This window comes from Rhineura floridana, chromosome 1, assembly GCF_030035675.1.
Source record: "Rhineura floridana isolate rRhiFlo1 chromosome 1, rRhiFlo1.hap2, whole genome shotgun sequence".
Lineage (NCBI taxonomy): Eukaryota > Metazoa > Chordata > Lepidosauria > Squamata > Rhineuridae > Rhineura > Rhineura floridana.
The window spans coordinates 90,096,782-90,121,316 of record NC_084480.1 but is presented as its reverse complement, the minus strand read 5'-3'; the positions used below and the strand labels follow the sequence as shown (position 1 = coordinate 90,121,316).

The 24,535-nt window shown below is 42.5% G+C and overlaps 1 protein-coding gene across 7 annotated transcripts in view; it reads left to right on the top strand.

Annotated features, from left to right (window-relative positions):
• Positions 1-10,246: 10,246 nt before the first annotated feature.
• The window catches only part of SPIN1 (spindlin 1), a 64,574-nt gene continuing 50,285 nt past the window's right edge, over positions 10,247-24,535 (top strand). For 4 of the 7 annotated variants that reach the window (XM_061626130.1, XM_061626165.1, XM_061626154.1 and 1 more), the window contains exon 1: positions 10,247-10,585. The gene's annotated coding sequence lies outside the window, so the exon portion shown is untranslated. The other 3 variants (XM_061626137.1, XM_061626144.1, XM_061626150.1) reach the window with 3 other exon arrangements.

Below are 24,535 nucleotides of genomic sequence, written 5' to 3'. Positions count from 1 at the left end.
AGACAGAAACTCAAGGGACCCTAGAGTAAATCAGTCCGGCCGAGCTTTCTTTAAGCTGCTGTTTAAATATCAATTGTTTATATGCAACGGATCGAACCTAAGGCGTGCCGCTGATACATATACCTATATGGGACCTAAGGGCAGAAGTGTCATCAATTACATGGCCCTATCACAGCCTCTTATTCCAATCATAAAATCCTTCAAGGTAATACCATGACCCGAGAGTGACCACGTGCCTTTACACGCCAGCTTCTCCCTCCCACTACATCCCCCCTATACTAACATCATTCCTCCCGAGACACTAGTGGTCCGGGGGGAAGATGGCTACGGTGGAATGGGAAGCTGCATGATGAAGTTGTATCTCTTTTAAATCTGCCACTGCTTCTGTCACTGAGAGCCCACCTCCTTGCTGACCTTGACCCCATTGGTTCTTATGAATCCATTGTGAGGCTGTTAAACCCCCTGCTAACTAGCTCCCAACTAGGCAAACCGAAAAGTAGGGGCTGGTTTGACTCTGACTGTGTAAACTCGAAATGCAAACTCGGACAGTCCATTAGGGCCCTTAGAAAGGCTGATACGCACAATTTTTTTTCTAGATTCCTAGACCAAAGACGGGCCTACAAAAAACTGTTATCTAAAAAAAACCTCGATCATACTCAACTCCTATGGAGAGAGTTGGGTCTTGCTGTTGGGGAAAAAAATACGTCCAAATTCTGGGAGCTGGGAGCCGGCGGCCTAAGGGGAGAGTGCTCTCATACTGACAACCAAATTACATCAGACCAATGGGCCGAATATTTTTCATTGCTCTATAAAAAATCCCTCGCCCCTCACACAGGCCATCCGTCTAGACCTTATTGGAACCCTACAACTCTGCCCTGTGTGGAGCCCGGTCTCAAAAGAGGAGGTAGCCTCTCTGATTCACTCGCTTCTGCATAATAAGGCACCAGGCGAAGATATGCTCCTCTCAGAGCTTTTCAAGTCCAACTCTGAATGGTGGGCTCCTGTCTTAGCCAAAGTGTTTTCTCATATAAATGCTTCTGGCCAAGTTCCGAAGGGTTGGGGAACAAGCATAGTTATTCCGCTTTACAAGAGTGGAGCCAAGTCTGATCCAAAAAACTTCAGACCCATTTCATTGCTGGACATTGTATCCAAACTATACTCGAAATATCTGCTAGCGAAATTGGATAGATGGGCCAGTGAGAATGGCATAATTGTTAAGGAGCAGGCTGGATTCGTTAAAGGCAAATCCACAATAGATCAATGCTTCGTACTGCTGCATTTAATCCAGAAATATGCATTCTACAAAGGGAAAGAACTTTTTATCACATTTGTAGACTTCACATCGGCTTTTGACACGGTAGATAGAGATCGACTTTGGCAGAAACTTGGAGATACCAATATCGATAAGCGTTTACTCCTTCTCCCCCAAATTTTACACTCCAACACATCATTCAGGGTGAGATTAGGGGCCAATGGCCTTCTCTCCGAGCTGATCACCACCCACAATGGGGTCCGCCAGGGTTGCATTCTCGTGCCCTTCCTCTTCAATTATTACATAAACAATATAGTAAGGGAACTTTCGGGCCTTAAATACTTTCCTCCATCAATTCAATCAGATAAACTCACAGTTCTACTCTATGCAGATGACCTGGCCATTATTTCTACAACACAGGTAGGAATGAGGAGACTCCTACAGAAACCCTCCTTGGACCCTGAAAATCTTGACAACTATAGACCGGTAGCAAATGTTCCGTTCCTGGGCAAGGTCTTAGAGCGTGTGGTCGCTCGCCAGCTCCAGGCTCTCTTGGATGAAACTGATTATCTGGATCCATGTCAATCGGGCTTTCGGCCGGGGTTTGGTACAGAAACAGCCTTGGTCGCCCTGTATTATGACCTCTGTCGGGAGAAAGACAGAGGGAGTGTAACTCTGTTGGTTCTCCTTGATCTCTCAGCGGCTTTTGATACCATTGACCATGGTATCCTTCTGGGACGTCTTGCGGACTTAGGAGTTGGAGGCACTGCTTGGCAGTGGCTGTGCTCCTACCTCGAGAATCGTCTCCAGAAGCTGGTGCTTGGGGAGCATTACTCGAGTCCCTGGATACTCCAATATGGGGTCCCACAGGGTTCAGTTCTGTCCCCCATGCTCTTTAATATCTATATGAAGCCACTGGGTGAGGTCATTAGGAGATTTGGAGTGCGTTTCCAGCAGTATGCTGATGATACGCAGCTCTACTTCTCCTTTTCATCTTCTTCAGGTGAGGCTGTTGATGTACTAAACCGCTGCCTGGCCACGATAATGGACTAGATGAGAGCTAATAAACTGAGACTCAATCCTGACAAGACTGAGATGCTGTTGGTGGGGGGGCTCTCTGCCCAGATGGATGATGTCCGACCTGCCCTAGATGGGGTTACACTCCCCCTAAAGGAGCAAGTCCGTAGTTTGGGGGTCTTATTAGATCCGCTCCTGTCACTGGAGGCTCAAGTAGCCTCGGTGGCACGGAATGCGTTCTACCAGCTTCGGCTGGTAGCCCAACTATGACCCTATCGGGATAGGGAAAACCTCGCCACAGTTATCCATGCTCTGGTAACCTCTAGATTGGACTACTGTAATGCACTCTACGTAGGGTTACCTCTGAAGACGGTTCGGAAACTTCAGCTGGTGCAGAATGCTGCGGCCAGAGTTCTTACTGGGACTAAAAAATCTGATCATATAACACCTGTCCTGGCCCAGCTGCACTGGCTACCAATATGTTTCCGGGCCAGATTCAAAGTGTTGGTTCTTACCTATAAAGCCCTTAATGGCATCAGACTGCAATACCTGGCGGAACGCCTCTCCCGCTATGTGGCTACCCGGTCACTGCGCTCGATGTCAAAGGCCCTTCTCCGTGTCCCAACGCATAGGGAGGCACGGAGAACGATAACTAGAGCTAGGGCCTTCTCAGTGGTGGCCCCCGAACTATGGAACGCCCTCCCTGACGAGATACGCCTGGCGCCTTCTCTGTTATCCTTTCGGCGCCAGGTAAAGACCTACCTCTTTGCCCAGGCATTTTAAAAACATTTAAAATCTGAATTTAAATTTGAAAATTTTTAATTATGTTTTATTGTGTACTGTATTTACACCCACTTGTATTTTAACCTGTTTTATTATGCTGTACACCGCCCTGGGAGCTTATTGCTATAGGGCGGTCTAAAAATGTAATAAAATAATAATAATAATAATAATAATACACAGCCTAGGTTCATACTGTGCAAAGGAAGGCCTTCGTATCAATTTCAACAAGACCAAAGTGGTAGTGTTTGAGAAGAAACGCACCAAACATATTTGGAGACTGAATGGCAGAACCATTCTCCAGCAACAAAATTACCGATACCTGGGCCTTAACTTTGCCTCAAATTTATCATGGAAATCCCACTTGGAATCTGTTAAATTAAAAACCCTACATTCGGTTTATCAGCTTAACCGTTTCTTCACTTGCAAAGGTGGACACCTTGTTCCCCCTGCTCTGGAAATTTTCCAAAGGAAACTAGTACCTCAACTCCTCTACGGAGCAGAAATTTGGGGCTACTGTAACACCTTAGCCCTTGAGAAAGTTCAGACTGCCTTTCTCAGGTTTATTCTAGCCACCCCGCATGGTACTCCAGCCGCTCTGTTAAGACTCAAGACGGGCTCTCAGCCACTAGAATCACTGGTATATGCTGCCATGGGCTCTTATTGGCTGCAGTTGTCCGGAATGGATGATTCCTCTCTTCCCAAGAAGTGTCTCTTGGAACAGATGCAATCACCACATCAGTTCCCTTGGCTCCACCAAACCAAACATAAACTGGCTGCATATGAGATCTCTCTCTCCATTCTACCCAAGTCTGTCTCTGCAAAAGCCATTAAACTATTTAAAGGTAGGATCTATTTCTACGCGCAAAGACGGTCCTTGTACTCAGCCTCTCAATCAACCTTTTCAATATGGTATCCCTGGTATAAAACCACCTTTATCATGGAACCATATCTCTCATTCTTAACAATACCCTCCTTGAGAAGATCATTCACAGCCCTTCGATTACAAACAATGGCCACTTCCTTCCTCGAAGGATGCTACGCCAATACCCATCACGCATGAGTTTGTGTATGTCAGATGGGGGAGGTCGAAGACCTGGCCCATTACCTCTTGAGATGTCCCCTTTATGCGGACTTGAGATCGAAAACTATATCACCTATAATTTCCCCCATGGTGGACAGGGCCATTCCGGAACAGATTGCCATCCTCTTGGCTGGCACGGATATTTATACAACATCCAGGGTCGCCAACTTTGCATCGGCCGCGGACAAGATATGGGCCAAATGTGCTAAACTGCACAAACCAGCATAACTCTGTTTAATCTGTCCCTACCTGTAGTCCCCCAGACAAAAATGCAACCTCCCAGTTCACTCCTCATACTCTCCATTATGACCCTTTCGTAACGGTGGTCAATAATACTTCCTTGAAGTGTCCAACAGTTTTAAAAATGTTAGTTAGTTTTAAAGGACAAGACTATGCGGCACATCCGGACGCCTCATTACTAAACAGTTGGCAGGGATTTGTCATAGGGCTAGGTTCACCCCATGCACTGGAGTAACGGGTAGTGTGAATTCTATGTATAATTTTTGCGATTTTGTTATATGTGCCTTACTTGCGAATTACCCATGGTCATGTTTTTTTATTCCCGGATTGTGATGGCCTATGGCTGTAAACAATCAAGTATTTTACCTTACAGTGAGTTGATGTTTTCATTGAGTTTATCAGTATGGTCCAAGATCTCTTTCCCAGTTAGTCACCCACCTTAGGTTTCATTAGTACATCTGTGAAAGGTTCCTCCCTCAGTGTGTGGTGTTTTATACATATTTAAGAACTTCATTTGCTGGGGGAGGGGGCTATTTACCTTGTTTGGAGATATCATTTTGGCATTCTTCGATCTTCTTGCGGTTTCATCATTCTGACTAATTTGGTATCATCAGCCATTTCACTACTTCTCTTTGATTCCTGATCATTTGTGCACAAGTAAAAGAGCATAATTCCTAATACAGATTATTAGGAGACCTTACAACTTGCTTTCCCCCATTGCAAGAGCTATTTACTTTCAACTTCTTGTTCTTTAACTGGTTACTTCTCTTAAAGATGAATACTGGAATCCAAAAAATATGGTGAAGCAGGACTTCAATTTGAGTCTTCCTTGGCAATGCTTGCTGATCTGTATGTATAATAATTCTATATTTAATAATGTTTTCTACCAACTTACTCAGAGCAGATGTTAGGCTAACTAGGCAGTAACTTCCTGATTCCTCCTGTTTTTTAAATATAATAATACTAATCAGTATTATATTGGTTACTTTTCAGTCTTCCAGTAAGGATGTCAATTTCAGTGACATGTTGCATTTTTTTTAATGACAAATAAACAATTTAATTTTTGGATTCATTCTGAAAATTTGGGGATATTGCATCAGAAACCAGTGGCTAGGTAATTTTTAAAAAATGTATATATTTGCTTTAGAGCATTATATCCCTCCATCTCAAGTTTAAGACCTAAATATCTTCCTCTCAACTGAAAAAAAGTTCAGGTGTGAATGATGGGGATAATGTGATACTACACACATCAACTTAATAAAAACTGAGTATTGTGAACATTGGGAAATGATTGAATCGGACTATTGATCTATCTAGCCCAGTATTGTCTACTCTACCAGCTGCATTCTAGGGTTTGTAGTAGATCCAAATTAGGCTCTTTAGGTGCTATGCAGTATCAGGCAACATCAAGGTCTGTTGGAATAAATAGCATAATAATAGTTGATTCCCCATCTCTAAAAACAGAAGAACTGGCTTCATCCTTAGATGAAACACACCCCTTTCTTGATGGGTGGAAAGCAGGAATCAAGAAAAGCTAGGCAGTCAAATTAGTAAAGTGGAAACCAATTTCAGGTAATGTGCTAGGCAAAACATTAATAAAAGCTGAATTGGGTAGTTTTACCTTACAAGGGAACATCTCCTGTAAGAATAAAATCCCATCTCCAAGTGGTATAAAATCTATATGATATTACATAAACATTGTTTTGTTTCTTTTTTAATGTATTACTGAAATGTATACATTTCTTCTAATAAATGTCTTCCTGCTTAAATACAAAATTGAGATACAAAACTGGATACAGAATTTTGAGCGAGCCATTTCAGCAGCTTTACTCATCCTTGTATAAATGCAAGAAACAGGCCCTGCAAGGAAGAGTAATGTTAACTCTGTCCCTGTCTACTCAAATGGCCTTATCACAGGAGCCAACCAGCTATATAGAAACTGGGGCGGGAGTATTTCAGTTGTTGGTATGTCATGTAACAGAATTCAAAGTTTGTTTTTCAGCAAAATGTTTCTGTACAATAGGTTCTAAGGGGAATTTTAGAGGGAAGTGGCTTATTTGGGGAGCAATCCTAACTATAGGACGTCAATGGAATTTACGCCAGCTAAAGTTAAAGTGCCATAAAGTACACCAGATCCAAACCCCATTCAGGAATGAGGCTATTACCAGCTAATCTGGCCCAAGCCTGGCAAAGGAAAAACAAGCCTTTAAATTACAGTTTGACTTGCACCACTGTACCTATAATCGTATTACTGATCTTGCTCCATACTCTGACCTTCATTGTCTGCAGTTTAAAAGCTAAAAAAATGCCTTGCCAATTTTTAATTTAAGAAATTTAGCATTGGAGTCAATGATAAGCCCAGGCATGCTCAGTAAGAACCAATTGTCAGTGTTCTAAAAGCCAGACTCACAGCTGCTTGGCTTGCCTAATCAGGGGGCCACACCCATACCAGACCTTTATTTCACTTTAGACAGTCCTGGATTCCCCCAAAGAATCCTGGGAAGTGTAGTTTGTGAAGGGTGCTGAGAGGAGACTCCTATTCCCCTGATAGCGCTCCAGTGGCCAGAGTAGTTTAACAGTCAGCCCCTCTGATTGTAGCTCTGTGAGGGGAACTGGGCATCTCCTAGCAACTCTCAGCACCCTTCACTGACTACACTTTCCAGGATTCTTTGGGGGAAGCCATAACCGTCTAAAGTGGAATAGAGGTCTAGGGTGGATGTAGCCACTGACAGTTCTGGTTTCAATTTGGGTGGGAGACTACATCTGCCTGTCGTAGAACAGAAAGGTAGGGGAAACGCTGAAAAAGAATGATACTGTTCACAATGTTTTCCTTTTGGAAAGGGCTTTCCCTCTGCCCAGTGCCCACCCACCCAATTCCCTCCCTTCCCCTCCCTGACCTCCTCCACCCTTCCCTGAAGTCAGTTTTACCTATCTTAAGCATGATTGCATGGGAGTAAATCCCTCTGAACTCAGTAAGCATGCAAATGATCAATTCATTCTCAGCAAACTTGCACAGGATCCCTTTTCTTACCTCCCAGATTAAAAAGCAGAGAAATTCACTAATAGGAAAAAATCCTTGTGGTTTAAAAACATACCTATAGTGAACAGATATTTCTATCACAAACTTTAAAAAGCAGGGAAATTGGGCAGCTATAGTGAATGCTCAGAGGCACGTTACCAAATTCTTCCAAGCTACACAGGAAGTGGATTGGACTGTAAGAGACCAACCCAAATTGTTTGCATTTTTACAAATTTGTAGGGCAGTCCAATACCTCAGAGAGGTCAGGTCTCCTGCTCCCCTGGTGCATTCACTGTAACTGCCCAATTTCGCTGCTTTTTAAAGTTTGATAGAAATATCTGTTGGCTTTAGATATGTTCTTAAACCTCAAGGTTTTTTTGCCTATCAGTGAATATATAAATCATACAATATTAACTTGAAATGGAAATAGGCTGCATTCAAGTCGATCCCGACTTATGGCGACCCTATGAATAGGTTTTTCATAGTGAGTGGTATTCAGAGGTGATTTACCATTGCCTCCCTCTGAGGCTAAGAGGCAGTGACTGGCCCAAAGTCACCCAGTGAGCTTCATGGCTGGGTGGGGATTTGAACCCTCATCTCCCAGTTCGCAGTCCAACACCTTAACCCCTACACCACACTGTCTCTCATATTAACTTAAATACTCAAAAATAATTTAAACTCATAGTGGTTGGTGTTACAGTGCATTTCTGGAATTCAGGTTTTAAAGTCAGGATATTTTCATTTACAATTTTCAGTATACTGCTCATCTTACTTGTGCTTATTGTTTTCCTTTTGGGTATGGCATAAACCAGAAAATAGAGGGGGAAAGACCCACTTAAAGAAACCGTATCCATTTACATGCATGCTTGCAAAGGGAACTTGATAACATTTTTTTCCAATGAGTTTTTAAAGGACAATAATAGTAAATCAAAGGCAGGGATTAACACAAGAGTATAAGAATAACTATACACTGAAAGAATTTTAAAAAGTCTTTATTATTATTTAACTACCCTGGTTGTGTCAACAAGAGGGGCATACTAAAGAGTAATTCAGGAGAGTTCATAGGTTAAGGCATGTCAACTGAGAAGTAAGCTTCATTGGATTCAATGGAACTTACTCCCAGGGAAGTGCTGTATTCATGTGATAATTGCTGTCAAGGCTTGACAATAAGAACATATAAAACTAACATCACAGGATGAGTCATGGACATCTCTCTGATCACCTTAGACAATTATTCAAGAAAGGAAGCTAATCTTAGTACTGATTAGCCTTTCATGGGTTGATGGTCAACTGCATGTTATGGCTTTCACTTGCCCTAATGTTGTTAAAAGAACTTGACATCAAATGTGCTAGCAGCAACTGATTTGGCTTACGCATTATCACTGTTATCACTGTTGCAAACTGCTTCCCCTGCCCCCCTCCCCTTGCCTCTTGCACAATTTTCCATGTGGATCCTTCCAGTCATGGCAAGTTTCCTTCTCAGTGCAAATGTTTCTGAGGTCACATTTAAACTCACTGTGCAAGCTGAAGTGTCACATCACACCAGGCATCAAGAGATGAAACAGACAGAGCAGTAAAGTTATCATGCAGGAGGTTGCTGATGGGGGTAGGGTAAAGTCATTACACATGTATGTAAGATTTAATACTATTATAAAATCAATCTAACAACAACCCGCCCTTTCTCCCAAAGGAGGCAGGGCAGCAAACACATAAACAAAACAATTAAACATCTAAAAACAATTTCAAGGCAGATGCCGACTGGGAAAGATCTCTAAAAAGGCTTGTTGGAAGATGAAGGTCTTCAGAAGGTGCCGAAAAGACAACAGAGACAATGGGAGGGAATCCCAAAGGTAGGTGCCTTGACACTAATGGCCCGATTCCTATATTGTAAGGAACGTATTTTCTGAGAAGATGGTATATAAAATAGCGTTCTGTTGTTCTGAAAGGAAGCGCACAATGATCCTATCCTTTAGCCAGGAGACCAAAGAACCTCTGGGATGCTATACCCTGCCTCCTGGAAAGAACATCACAACCAGGGGAAGATCAGCCTGGCCTCCTTGGCTAAAAAAGGAGTTAGTGCAGCAGGGATGCTGTTCCAACTACCAATTGCACAGGGACTACAAAATGGAAGAAAAGCCTATTTGGGTCCATGCATGGGTTGTGCGAGTATGGTTTTATCATTTTTAGTAGTCACTGTAAAATCATTCAGTTGAAAGGCCAGGTCTAAATATTCAGAAGAAATCTATGCATGAATATTGGTGTGTGCGCGCAAGTGCATGGAGCAACATAAGTGCCTGCATCACACATTAACTTTCATGTATTCCCTATGCTTTGCATGTTGAAAATGTGTAATATGAAGGATCCTTCAGATTATTTGTGCAAGTAAGGTAGGCTTTGAAGACAGAATCCAGTCTTCCTACAGAAAATGCAGAGCACACAGAGCAACCCATAGGGAACAGCTTGCTTAGTTTTTGTTAACTTGGTTTTCTTCACCCAATAAACTAAGATTGTATCGCTGCTGTTAAATACTAAGAGAAGCTACCCTGAAATTAATCATCTTTCATTCCAGGGTATAAGCGTACTGTCCCTTACACGTAGTATCACCACCGGAACAAGGTTATATTCGCAGCCAGAGGTGTTTCCCTACCACAGTCGCTTCCCCACTGAAGGGACGGCGAAAGCAAACCTCCATCCCTCACCGTCCAGCAACTGAGGTAGTAAGATGAGCCCGCGCAAGCGTACTATGGCTCTTTAGCCGAAGGGCGGGAGGGAGGTGAGCGAGACAGACCGAGGCTCCGCTCTCCTGTCGCAGTTCAATAGGCGAAGTGCGCTTGCGCGCCGCAGAATGGGGGAAGGCGGGGCCGCCTATTTGGAGAGGCTCACTATTTGGCAGGAAGGTGCGGAGGCCTCTCTCCTGGCAGTGGCGCCCACGCAGGCCGAGGGGAGGATCCCAATGTGGCAAGAGAGAGGAGGGCTAAGGAGCGGCGAAGAAGGAGGGGGCCAAGAGAGACAAGGGGAGCCGCAGCAACCGCCGCCGCCGAGGAGCTGAGCGGCCTGGCCGGGCAAGCGGGGGTGGCGAAGCCTCTGCAGCACTGGCACCCCCGCCGACGCCACCCCTCCGCCGGGCACCTCACGCCCGCCCGGGTGGAGGCGGAGGCGGCGGAGGCGGCGAAGAAGTAGGCTCGGGCAGCAGGTGAGACAGCGCGAGCGGGGAGGGAGGGAGGAAACTGGAGCTGCTGCGCCGCCCTTGGCCCGGCCAGCCAGTACCGGCCACAACCGGTAGGAGTCGCTGTGGGGGAGCCGCTGCCGCTCCCTTCCCTTGGGGCTGGCGTTATTTATTATTCATTCGCGGAGGGCTCGCGCTGCTCCTCCTCTCTCCCCCCCCATCTTTTTCTCTTCCCCCCCGGAAGCTGTTGCTAGGAAGAAATAGGGAGCGAGGCCAGAGGGGAACCCTCAGTAACCTGGTGGGGCCCCCTTTTCTCTCCTTTCCCTCCACACGACTCTTAATTGCTCCACCTTTGGGGGGGATGGAGGGAGGCGCCAGGCCCTGTTCATTTTCTTCGTCTTTTCAACACACCTCCCTCCGTCCTCCCTCTCCCCCGCCCCCACACCGGCGCTGCTGCCTGACTGTCCTGGTTCCTCCCCGCTATTGTGTGTGTCAAGCTGGGGCCCCTGAAGGGGTGCTCCTCTTTCTCCCCTCTTCATCTCCCCACGACCCCCATTATCTTCTGGTAGGCCCAGAAATTCAGTCTCATGCAGCGCCACTAGGGAATGTGTGTGTGTGGGGGGGGAGGATGGGGGAAGGGTCTGCTGCTAGTAGTGGTGTCCATGAGAATGTGCCTCTCCTCTTATTCTTCTCTCCCCCCCCCTTCCTACTAGGTAACAATTGTATAGAAATGAGAAACACACGCCATAGTGCCTGACACAGCAGCTCTGTGTGTGTGTCTGTCGGGCTTTGCTGGGTTCCTTTGTCTGCTGTTGCTGCCTGTCTCTCCTCCCTTCTTTCTTCTTTTCTCCTTCTTGTTCTCTCTTCCCCCTCCTTCCTCTTGCCTTTCACTCTCCCTCCCTCCCTCTTCCTTCAGACTCCAAGAGCTGCTGCAGCTGCAGGTTTGTAAATACTGGATCCACATACACACACATAGAGAAGCAAAACATGGCTGACGCTTTTTCCTCATTTTGTCTCTGCTTCTTGGTCTTTCATCCATTTGTGTCTTTCCTCCTTCCCCCCCCCGAAGAAAAAGCAGTTCACCCTCCCTAGTGTGTGTGTTGGGGTGTGTGTGTTTAGTGGACATAAAGGGTAAAGATATTTGCTTTGTAGCTTTCTTCTTTTTGATTTGCTGTGTACAGTATGATGAACTAAAAGTCCAAAAGATTCTGGAAGCTTAGTAAGGCCTTGAAGAGGAGGGGAGGGGGGTGAGTGGTGCGACCTCTGCTGAGAAGCTTGACTGGAATGTGCGTATCTGTCTAGGCATGGGGGAAGGGAGGCTGATGCGCCAAAACGTTGGCGGTTATTAAGTAGGTGTTGCATTAGAATGCTCAGGGTCATTCCTTTTATTTTGGGATATGTCTCATTACATCAGACAGTATGTTAGCTCTGAACAAGGAGGCAATACTACATTTTTTCAGCTTGATTCACACTTGCTAGTGCTATGTCAGAATCTTAAATAACTCTTGAGTTCTGAGAAGCAAAACTTTTCTGTTGTGATGATATTTCAGTTTCATGAAATTATTTTCCCTCTTAATGACCCAAACAATGCAAAATACTTGTATACAAGGATTGTGCCCCATGGATTTCAGCGAGTATACAGATCTAAGATTCTTCATAATAATCCCATGTTGGTCATCAAAAGTAATCAAGACTTTTCACCACCACTCTTGGCCAACTCCCAGCACCCCCTTCTGGCTTCCACACAACTTCATGAAACAGTTTTGAACTACATATATGCATATCTTTAACTGACAAGTTTTCCCCACCCTTGCACTTTTTTTCTGTTGTAAAATGACCTTGAGTATAATTGCATGTTTTTCTTTAAAGCACAATCATATATAAGAGTTTTCTCTGATTCTGGGCTGCCTATGGGTAGTTGTGACTACTATAGAGAGACTTTCTTTCAGTTGTCCATTTTTCTTATAAATTATATTTAGAGAATATTGTTGATCTTTAGAATCCAGTTTTTGTGCTACTCTCCTTTAATCAGCAAAACAGTTTTGTGGTCTTTGTGCAATTTATCTTCAACAAAGTTGGTAGTATGTTTCAGAAGTGTATGATATAACCAGGTGGAAATTAAACTCTTTGTGATTGGTAAAATTGTTTATGAAATTGCAGGTCAGATTTGTGAAATAATGGGATATTTAGTCAGGGATTTGGAATTGAAATTCTTGTATTAGCTGTCACATAACAAAATCATATAAATGTAATCAAAAGCCTTTGGTTTTTTTGTTTAGTATATAAATTGTACAAATAAAAAGTATTTCTAAGTAGCTTACAAGAAAGGATACAATCATAAAAGCACAAAACTAAAACATTACACATTAGCATATATTATTAAATGTTTTCAAAGTTCCTAAATAAAGAATTGCACTCATACGGAAATGAAGGATTTATAGGCCATGGTGAAATTAACTGCAGCCCAGCCTAGACTGCCATTCTGTACCCACTGTAATCACTGATTGGTTAACAACATTGACAAGCTGCAGCAGAATTAGCTTAGAAGGGTATGTGCATATTTTGCTCCAAAACTTACTTTCTAGGAAATAAACTTTATTTTTTTAAAAAGTTCAGAGTCTGAGACATCAATAACAACCTTCACAGATGCCGGATTGGCAACCTTCAATCTAGAGGGTTGTGGTGTAGTGGTTAAGGTGTTGGACTATGACCTGGGAGACCAGGGTTAGAATCCCCACACAGCCATGAAGCGCACTGGGTGACCTTGGGCCAGTCACTGTCTCTCAGCCTCATGAAAACCCTATTCATAGGGTCGCCATAAGTCGAAATCGACTTGAATGCAGTACACACACACACACATATTTCACTCATCATTCTTTTTACAGACAACTTGTTGATCAGCAGATGATGCTGTGCACCACTGTCTCCTTTCAGTGGTTAAATCTATCTGCTCACGAAACAGGGTAGTTTCCATGGTGGCACACCATAGTTAAAGCATTCCTCTTGAGAGTGACCTGCTTATATTCTCTTTTAAACTAAAAAGTGGAAGTGTATAAATATTTTAGCCATGTTAGAATTGGCTTGTTTTTGTAAACTTTGTTTAAGGATGTTGAACCAAAAGCTAGGCCTAGGTGCGGAGCTGAAGACCTTTATATCACTAGAATAACTGTTTGGGGGAAACTTCCTATGGATCTGGGTGTTTGCACATGATAAGAAACCAGGGTCAAATGTTGTGGGTGTTCATGTGGGGAAGTTTCTGAGAGTAATGTAAGCAGAACCATTTAAGCATTAGAGAAAAGATTCTGACCTCAAAGCTTAAAACCCAGAGTTAAAAAGGACTTTAAAATAAAAGTCCTGATTTAGGAACAATATCAACTCCTAGAGGCAAAGGATAATGGAAATTCAACAGATTCCAGAGTGGGTTGGGAGTAGATCACGATTTCCTCTGGTAGGATCATTTCTTATAGGGAGTACTTTTTACAATGTGGTAGATCAAGGAAGCTATGACTTCTAACTTGATTATAAGTTGGAAGTTTATAGGGATTAATTGTAAGCTGGCTTTTGGGGAATGGGGCAAAAGGATGGATTTGAAATACTAAAATAAACAGCAAATTTAGGCAGGAAGTTGCTGGTTCTCTGGGCAGGAATAAGGAAGGGCCAGAATGGGAAGCTGAACTTTCTGCTTACTGGCTCTGTTGCTTGTCAAGGATGGGAGTATCTAGGGGGCTCAGGCCAGGTATACAAAGTTGGTGTCTTGGACTCACCCTGTTGTAGGTGACGAGGCAGATATATTAGCCTTCTTGCAAACTGAAAATTCCCATTGCCAGTATATCAAAACTTTCAGTTGAACAAGCTAGCCATATAATTACCTGGTACTATTGCTTCCATCTGAAATGCTGTTTGAGTACTTTGGAATAATACAAGCAACTTCCAGTTGTATACAGTATCATGCTTAAGTTTTGGAACTGTTAGTCATGTTTTACTATTATCGCCTGCCTATAGCCTGAAATGATCTAGCTATTTGCCCATTCCAACTTGATATGCCCTGTGCCAAAGCAGTGAGGCAGAGATAGATGTGCAGGCTTCTCAGTCCTTGCTGCAGCCTGGGCAGTTATGCTTCAGGCAAGCAAGGCATTCATTTAGGGCATTGTTCCTCAACTTGGTACCCAGGGCTGTGGAATCGGAGCTGTGGAGTCGGAGTCGGGAGCAATTTTGGGTGGAGTCGAAGTCGGTAGAAATGTACCGACTCCTTCATAAATGGCAAATGTATATTAACTAGTAATAACAAATTTACTGTAGTAAAATGGTAGCACAAAGCATTTCATCACCACCACGTGAATCCAGAGCTTGGAAAAGTTACTTTTTAAAACTACAACTCCCATCAGCCCCAGGGATTGGGCTTGTGGGAGTTGTAGTTCAAAAAAGTAACCTTTCCAAGCTCTGGATTCACATGGTGGTGATGAAATGCCTTGTGCCACCATTTTACTACAGTAAATTCGTTATTACTAGTTAATACACATTTGCCGTTTATGAAGGAGTTGGACAGTAGAAAAATAGAGGAGTCAGAGTCAAAGGTCTGGCATACCGACTCCACAGCCCTGCTTGGTACCCTTCCAGATATTTTGGACTTCAACTCCCATCAGTTCCACCCAGCATGACCAATGGTCAGGGATGCTATTATTATTATTATCTTTATTTATACCCCGCCCTTTTTCCAGACTGGAACTCAAGGCGGCTTCTAGATAAAAATAAGTACATATCATTAAGAACATATAAAAATATAAAACATATAAACATATAAACATATAAAATCAGCAGTAAAACAGGATTAAACTATTAAGAGGTTAAAACCAATTAAATACACACTTAAAATACTGCAACCCAGTTTAGGAACATACAAGTAAAACAACAACATACAGCATCCTCTTCAGTCACTACCCTTAAAGCCGGAAGAAAAAAGTCTTGTAGTCCAACAAAATCTGAAGTGTGCCAGGTTGGAGAAGGCTGATTTAGAGAATATTTTGGTGCCTGATAGTTGTAATGACTCTGCTATTTAGACCTGAATAAGGAAGGCAGAGATGTTTGAGTCATGTTAACTTAGCAGTTCCCATAGCTGCTAGGACTTCAACTCACAGAAAGTTTTTGATTTAAATAGGCTGAGCTTGCACCTCCAGCTGATGTATTCTAAATGAGAGGTACAAAGTAGTATCTATTGGCGTATTTCAGTCAATTTACGATCATTACAAAATCAAACAGAGGTCCAAGGCCATACTCACGTTAATCCTTTCCATTTTGTAAGTTGATTTCAAATATCCTAGCCAGGGAATCTCCCAGAATGTTTCTGGTTATTGTTGATAAATAGGAGGAACAGAACAGTGACTGCCTAGACCCTATGAGATCCCAAGGCCTGGGATTGCAAATGTGGCATGTAAGTGCAGAGAACTTCACCTGGCATTCTCAAAGCTTTGAAGCGTACATGCACAACACACACACTCTTACTGTCCTTTTTGTCACGAGGTAGTGAGGGTGGTTTCCTTTTTCTTCCAGAGTGTGAAGTGACCAAGAGGGTAGGAGGGAGAAGGGAAAGATCTGAGAGAATGGAGGAAAGAAAATTAAGTGATCAGGGGGAGAAAGTGGGGTGCTACAGGAGTTAGGAGAGAATGAAGTACCAGAAAGGGACAGATAAGGCATGCATGTGTGCGCACACACATATACACTAGGTCCAGTAAAGCAAAACCTCTTGAAATTGCATATTTTTTCACAGATTCCCACTGCCACCATCAAATTACAGATCACATCAGTCTCTATTGACTGAACTGTAAATATCACGTGTTCAGTATTATCTAGTGCCACCATGTTGGAAAAGCATGGCTCCAAGGCGTGGATCCTTATGTATTATAATTTTTACAAAATGACCATCAAATCATAGGTCACCACTGTATACATTGATATGTTATATGATTTGTTGGTGGTTTTGTCCTTTGTACAGCTGGTATAGCACAGTGGGGAGGAGAGCCTGGCTGGGAGTCCAGAGTCTGTGAGTTCAAATCCCTGCTCGTGTCTCCTGGGTGTCAAGGGCCAGCTAAAGATCACCCCCACAGTGAGTGGCTCAGGGGTTACGTGCCCTGCCACCTGTGCAGCCGTGGGCAAGCTGCATAGTCCCAAGGAGCCCAGTTGCCCCCCAGGTGGCAGTTGTAGACAAGGAAGGGGCTGGCTTGTGCAGCTGTGGCAAGCTGAGTAGGCCCTAGCCAGCTAGGGAGGACTAGCATCAGAAGGAGGCAATGGTAAACCCCCTCTTAATACCGCTTACCATGAAAACCCTATTTATAGGGCCGCATAAGTCGGGATCGACTTACAGGCAATCCATTTACATTTTTGTCTTTTGTAAAAGGAGGATCTACGTGTTGGGTAACATATGACAGGTACCAGATCTGTGATTTTTTTCTGCTTTCAGTTGATAGTGGTTTCGGGGGATGGACCCAAATTCAAGAGACTCTGTTGTAATTCTGCTGGATCTGACTTTTATCTGATTGGTGAGTCAATAAGTCCATCTCGTTCTTGCCAAGTGGTATAAGATGTAGTCTAATATTTGCCATTCTGGTTTGACAACCTTTTCCTTGTTCTGCCAAGTATATCTTCTGTCTTCTGCATTCTTGAAATGGACTGCCTTCAAGTCAATCCCGATTTATGGTGACCCTATGAATAGGGTTTTCATGGTAAGCAGTATTCAGAGGGGGTTTACCATTGCCTTCCTCTAAGGCTGAGAGGCAGTGACTGGCCCAAAGAGCTTCATGGCTGTGTGGGGATTCTTATCAACTCATTATTTACATTCATCTTGCCTTGGTTGTTAAGTGTTATAATGTGTCTTCATTTGCAACTTGTCTTTAAATTATTTATTGTAAGAAATTATCTACTGCTCATCATAATTGTGATTTTGGATGGTGTTCTTCACAATGTCAGGAAAGTTTGTTAAAACTGTAACCCGAATCTTGAGGTCTGATTTTTGGTGTTCTGACTAGGTCATCGTACTGAGAAAATAAGTGAATTGGATGTTTAGGATGCTCACTTGATCCTAGTGTCCTGTTTGGAGGCAAAATTTGCTTAATGAGCAGCAGAGGTGGAAATGATATTTTTGTGATAGAAAACACCAAGAACAAACATCATGGTGCCTTGGAACAAAATGGAAACTTCTTTCACTGTTCAGGCTATGTGTGTGATTGTTGAAATGTACAAACTACCTTCACTCTGTGAATTCAGATTCGTGAATAACGAGAGTTGCCTCAAGTAAAGGGTACATGAGACATTGTTACCTTTCAGCCAATCATGTTATTAGTTTGGTCATACTAGTGCCTGACTGACCTACAATAGGATCTTTTACAGCAGCCCGTTCCACCTAGCACTCTATTTTGGTCCCCAATAGACAGTGTACACATGAGATGGTTTTCAATGCTTTATTCACACCTTATAATGAATACAGTTCTAATAAGCAATACCCCACACTGACACATAAATTCACACATAAATCTGTTAACCTGATACCTGAACAGCTTACCATTCCATGCAGAGCATTAAACCTCCTAACTGGGTGATCAGTCCAGCTAGGCAGATAAGAATTTTACCAAGCCATGGGCTGTTGTAATCATGTGCGATGTAGCCACTCTGTCATGGGTGATAGTGTGATGCTCTTCTTCCTCCTCTTCCTAGTAAATATATGTCACTCCACCTGCTTCACCCCAGGCGTTTCCTTGGCACTCCCCAACTTATCCTTGCCTCCTGGCATGTGAGAGGTCATGATTACCTCCTGTTCTTCCTAATATGCTATGTATCCTAATGACCTAATGTGTTTTGGCTATTTTTGCATGTTATTCAACACTTCTTCATAAACATGTTTACCACTAGTCACTATTACTATCCAACATTCTACCCTATCCTTAGTTTTCTAACTATGGTTATAAGTTTCCTATCAGCTGTCCATTATACTATGTTTCAGCCATCCTAACTATTTCATCATCCTGATTCAGTGCCCTTCCATGACCTTTCCTCAAGCTGGTATTTCATCCAATATTTTATTTAGAGGTCTCACGAAAGAGCATATTCTGGTGTTCCAGGCTTCCCAAATATTGCACATATGAAGCATCACAAAGTAACAGTATAATTGCAGGAATAATACCACATGTTCAATAGTAAAACTTTTATAAATAACAGGAGTTTCTTTTTAAAAAAATCTACATGCAAATTTTATTTATTTAACAAACGTTATGTGCTGCTTGATTGTAAAAAATAAAGTCTATGAGCAGTTTGCAACTGCAGAAGGGGAAACAAAAGTGAGAGATACATTTATGTTCAAAATCTAAAATGGAGAACTCACAGCAGAGTTGTCATGTAAACTACTACTGGTAACCCAACTTCAGAAACATAGAATCATAAGAATAGTAGAGTTGGAAGGGGCCTATAAGGCCATCAAGTCCAACCCCCTGCTCAATGCAGGAATCCAAATCAAAGCATTCCCGACAGATGGCTGTCCAGCTGCCTCTTGAATGCCTCCAATTTCGGAGAGCCCACTACCTGTCTAGGTAATTGGTTCCATTGTCATAATGGCTCTAACAGGAAGTTTTTCCTGATGTCCAGTTGAAATCTGGCTTCCTGCAACTTGAGCCCATTATTCTGTGTCTTGCACTCTGGGATGATTGAGAAGAGATCCCAGCCCTCCTCTGTGTGGCAACGTTTCATGTACTTGAAGAGTGCTATCATATCTCCCCTCAGTCTTCTCTTCTCCAGGCTCAACATGCGCAGTTCTTTCAGTCTCTCCTCATAGGGCTTGGTTTCTAGTCCCCTGATCATCCTTGTTGCCCTCTTCTGAACCCATTCCAGTTTGTCTGCATCCTTTGAAGTGCGGAGACCAGAACTGGACGCAGTACTCAAGATGAGGCCTAACCAGTGCTGAATAGAAGGGAACTAATACTTCACGTGATTTGGAAACTATACTTCTGTTAATGCAGCCTAATACAGGATTTCCATTTTTTGCAGCCACATCACACTGTTGACTCATATTCAGCTTGTGATCAATGACAATTCCAAGATCCTTCTCACATGTCGTATGGCTGAGCCCAAGTATCCCCCATCTTACAACTGTGCATTTGGTTTCTTTTTCCTAAGTGTAGAACTTTGCATTTATCCCTGTTGAATTTCATTCTGTTGTTTTCAGCCCAATGCTCCAGCCTATCAAAGTCCCTTTGAATTTTGTTTGTCTTCCACGGTATTAACTATGCCCCCCAATTTTGTATCATCTGCAAATTTCATGCTCTGTACCTCCTCATCCAAGCTGTTATCAAAAATGTTGAAGAGCACTGGGCCCAGGACCGAGCCCTCTGGTACCCCACTCATTACTTCCACCCAGTTTGAGAAGGAACCATTGATATGTAGGAGCCAGCTGTGGATCCACCTCATAGTTGTTCCATCCAGCCCATATTTAGCTAGCTTGCTAATCAGAATATCATGGGGCACTTTGTCAAAAGCTTTGCTGAAGTCAAGATATATTATGTCCACAGCATTCCCACAGTCTACAAGGGAGGTTACCAGATCAAAAAATGAGATAAGATTAGTTTGGGAGGATTTGTTCTTCATAAATCCATGTTGGCTCCTAGTTATCACTGCATTGTTTTCAAGGTGCTTACAGATTGACTGCTTTATAATCTGCTCCAGAGTTTTTCCAGGGATTGATGTTAGGCTGACTGGTCTTTAGTTCCCCGGTTCCTCCTTTTTGCCCTTTTGGAAGATAGGCACAACATTAGCTCTCCTCCAGTCATCCGGCACTTCACCAGTCCTCCACGATTTCGTAAAAATAATAGACAGTGGTTCTTAGAGTTCTTCAGCCAGTTCCTTCAGTACTCTAGGATGTAGTTTATCGGGCCCTGCCAATTTGAACTCATTCAAAGTGATTAGGTATTTCCTGACCATTCGTCTGTCAAGCTCCAATCCTGCCCCTTCTACTTCATGTTTCCCGGGAGGGTCATACACCCTTTTTTAAGAGAAGACTGAGCCCAAGTAGGAATTGAGGACTTCTGCCTTTTCTTTGTCATCTGTTATCATTTTGCCATCCTCATTGAGTAGCTGTGCCACCATTTCTTTTCTCTGTCTTTTACTATGGATGTACCTGAAGAAAGCTTTTTTGTTGCTTTTAGCATCAGTTGCTAACCTCAGCTCATTCTCAACTTTAGCCTTCCTGACACCATCCCTGCAATTCTGTGATACCTGCCTGTACTCTTCCTATGTGGCCTGGCCTTTCCACTTTCTGTATGTGTCTTTTTTTGTTTTCAGGTCATTTGTGAAGCCACGTTGGCTTCTTCTGCTGTTTCACTAAATGCTAGATTATGGATACAAATTTGTTTTACAAATTAAGCACTTTGCTAAAGCTATTTAGTCATCCAGTTACTGAAGAAAAAAGATCTTTCTGCTTGTATTGATAGATCAATAAGTTAGAGAGGACAATCATTTTGGATGAGATCAGCGCACACAGAAGTGATATCATGCCCTTCTTCCTGAAGTTGTCAGTGTTCCCAGGTTCTGGGAGTATAAAAAATAGCATTATCTCTGCCCTCTGAATTCTGATATGTGAATGCAACCAATAAGAAGTGCAGTGATATTTTATAGTTGCCCAACTCCTCTTGGTTTCGGCATAACTACTCATACGGCAGGTTCCATTCCAGGTCCCCGCCGAAAAGCAAAAACTGCCAGAAGGTGGGGCCCTACTCAGCTGTAGCACAGGGAGCTCACACGCTCCAGCTGATAGCTGTCAGCTGGAGTATGGTGGCTGGAGCTCCCCACGCTACAGCTGATCACCCCGCTGGTGCTGCTGAATTAGTGAAACGCTGAAAAACAGGACGCAGACAAGTGGGACCCTACTGTACTATATTTGATCATCTACACCAGTACTCTGAAATGAATGAACTACAGTACCCCAGTGCTGAACACTTAATTTGTAACTGTTCTATTGATTTCAGTGGAAGTTACTTACAAGGAAGGAGTCCTTGATTCACACCTATCATTAGGACATTAACTTGAACCCACACAAATTGTGTCACCCTACTCTAATGGCATGGGATTGCACTACAGGAAATCAACTTGCATGTTGATGTGTATTAATGTGAAGCAGGACTCAGCGGTTTATCTGGATAGGATTGCTGAAACAAAAAAGGTTTTAGCAGGTGCTGAAAACAATACAGCAAAACTGCCTGCCTAATGTTAATGGGCAGAGAGTTCTAAAGAAAGGGTGTTGGCACATTAAAGGATCGATTCCTTGCAAATGTGGAATGAACGTTATGTGGCACTTGTTAAAAGTGCCAGTTCCACAGATCTAAGTGTTTGAGTGGGCATATATGGGATGAGGTGATCCTTTAAGTAAACTGTCCTCAAGCTGTTGAGGGTCCTATATACTAATAGCAACAAACTGAATTTGGCCCAGTAATAAATTGGCAGCCAGTGCAGATCTCTGAGCAGGGGTGTTGTATGTTGACATGGTCTCATTTTTGTAGGCAATCATGCTGTAGCATTCTGCACTAACTGTAGGTTCTGGACCAAACACAAGCGAAAAACCACATGGTGTGTTGCTGTAGTCCAGTCTTGAATTTAACAATCCCTGAATTATTGTAGTTAAGCTATCCCAATTCATGAATGGTTGCAGCTGTTGCACTAGCAAAAGCTGATAAAAGGTACTTCTGGCCTCCTGGGCCTCCTGTGACAAAGCTGGATCCAGAATTAACCCTGGACTGCAAACCTGATCCTTCAGGGTGATGGTTCTTGAGTTGTTTGGATACTTGGTAGTTAGCTTTAGATCAAGCTACAGGTTATTCACATAGTTGAAAGGTTCCATTAGAAGTACAAACCTAATATCATAAATGGTGATTTGCTTAAGCGAATTCCAGATTTATCCTAGAATTTGCTCAAGGTTTGTAGTGTCAATTTCACCTAATATAGTAACCTGTCAAATAGAAATCATTATTCCTTCTATTTCTAATGTTTAGAAATGAGTGCAGTAGCTGAAACACCACCATCTAAACACCAGATGGGAGGTTTCAGAAAGCTTGAAAGAAACCCAGTGTTTGAAAAAACTTTAGAAAAAAGTCCTGCTGGGGACTCCAGAACAGGTCAATGAGGACTAACATGCTCAGTGGTTACGAAATGCATACTGACCAGTGCTATAAGGGAAAAGAGAGAAAGGATTAGTGTCTTTTGGAGGAGAGCATGGCTGGCTGAAACCATAAATAAAACACCTTATACTACAATCTTTTGTTGTAAATCCAACTTGTAAAAACTAAATTCAAAAGCTTGTAGATACAACAATTTGTGTTTAAAGTGGGCTGGGAGTATAATCATCTGTGGGGAGAAATCACAGAACATTTTCTACTTCTAAATCTCTGTAGAAAATGTATTTTTTCTACCATTGCTTCATAACATTTTGTAAGGCACTTTTTATTAATGTCCAATGTGTTTTTGTCAAAATAGGCTTTCCTCTGGGTTTCCCTAAATAAAAGGAACAATTAATAAATTATACTTAAAACACAACTTTAAAAGTTACACATTTGTGTAACCCTCATTATCATCATTCATAAATAAACCCATTAAACAATTTCTTTTGCCATTTAAAAACATTGTAGATAGCTGAAAAACATCTGTTTTGAAATCCCTGGAAGGGAAAGTGTTAAGGGAACCCACAGGAAAAAAAAAACTTAGACATAAATTTCAGGTGTACCGGCTTTTGGTAAAAGTCAGGGATGATCATTAAATGCCCATTATTTTAGATTGTTCAGGGTATATCTCAAAAGAGCAAGCATATAGCAATAAAAATAAAACTACTGTTTCTTGTGAAATCTAAATTTATTATCTTCCACCTCATATAAGCAAAAATATTGTAGAAGGAGGGGAGATCAAATTCTTTGTTCAGGCCTTGTGCAGCCATGGTTCTCAGTTTCAAAATCCACTTTGCAGCATCTTGAGATTGATGATTCTTTTTTGTCTTTCCATGGGTTGCTTCCCATTATTTTCTGTGGTAAAGTGTTGCTGTACTTCACATATTCATAGAAACAGAAGCAAAAGAAAATAATTTACTATAGGAAACTTCATTAAAATTACAAAGTAAATCAAACATTTAAAGTGACTTTCTGAGCTATATCAATAGTATTAATATTGTTGCTTTCTCCCTGCTAAAACAAGATCAGCACAGCATATGTCTTGTTTCTGATATTTGGGCTGATTGCAGGTGTTGCCACCATTCACCATATGCTCAGAGGCACATGTTACCAAATTCTTCTAAGCTACACAGGAAGTGGATTGGACTGTGAAAGACCAACCTAAATTGTGTTTGCATTTTGACAAATTTGTAGGGCAGTACAATTGTCTCAGAGAGGAGGTCAGGTCTCCTGCTCCCCTGGTGCATTCACTATAGCTGCCCAATTTCCCTACTTTTTAAAGTTTGACAGAAATATCTGTGGGCTATAGGTAGGTTCTTAAACCTCAAGGGGTTTTGCGTATTACCGAATTTCTACTAGCTTCCCCTGGACATGTGGCTAGCGATTGTGAGAACAGGATACTGGATCAGATGGGCCAGTGGCCTGATCCAGCAAGCTCTTACGTTTTTAGCATTAAAAATTCAAAATTTCATTTACAATGGGTGGCATCAAATGAAGTCAGCCTGTTCTGCCAAAGAAATATTGTGCAATGAGGCTTCCAGTTTCACATTTCTTTTCCCTCTCCAGCCTCCCATGCAACCCCAAAATCTGCTCTGGAGGATCCCCAACCCTCTTGGGTTGCATGGAGGGGGGAGAAAGGAAAAGTTCCATCGTGCAACATTGGATCTATCCCTATATTTTCAGCTTAACTCAAAATGGTTACAGAAATTTAATAGAAAAAAAGCTTTTTATTCAACTATAAAGTGTGAGAAAAGGTTCCTGACTTTCCAGGTGCCTAAACATTTCTCATGGA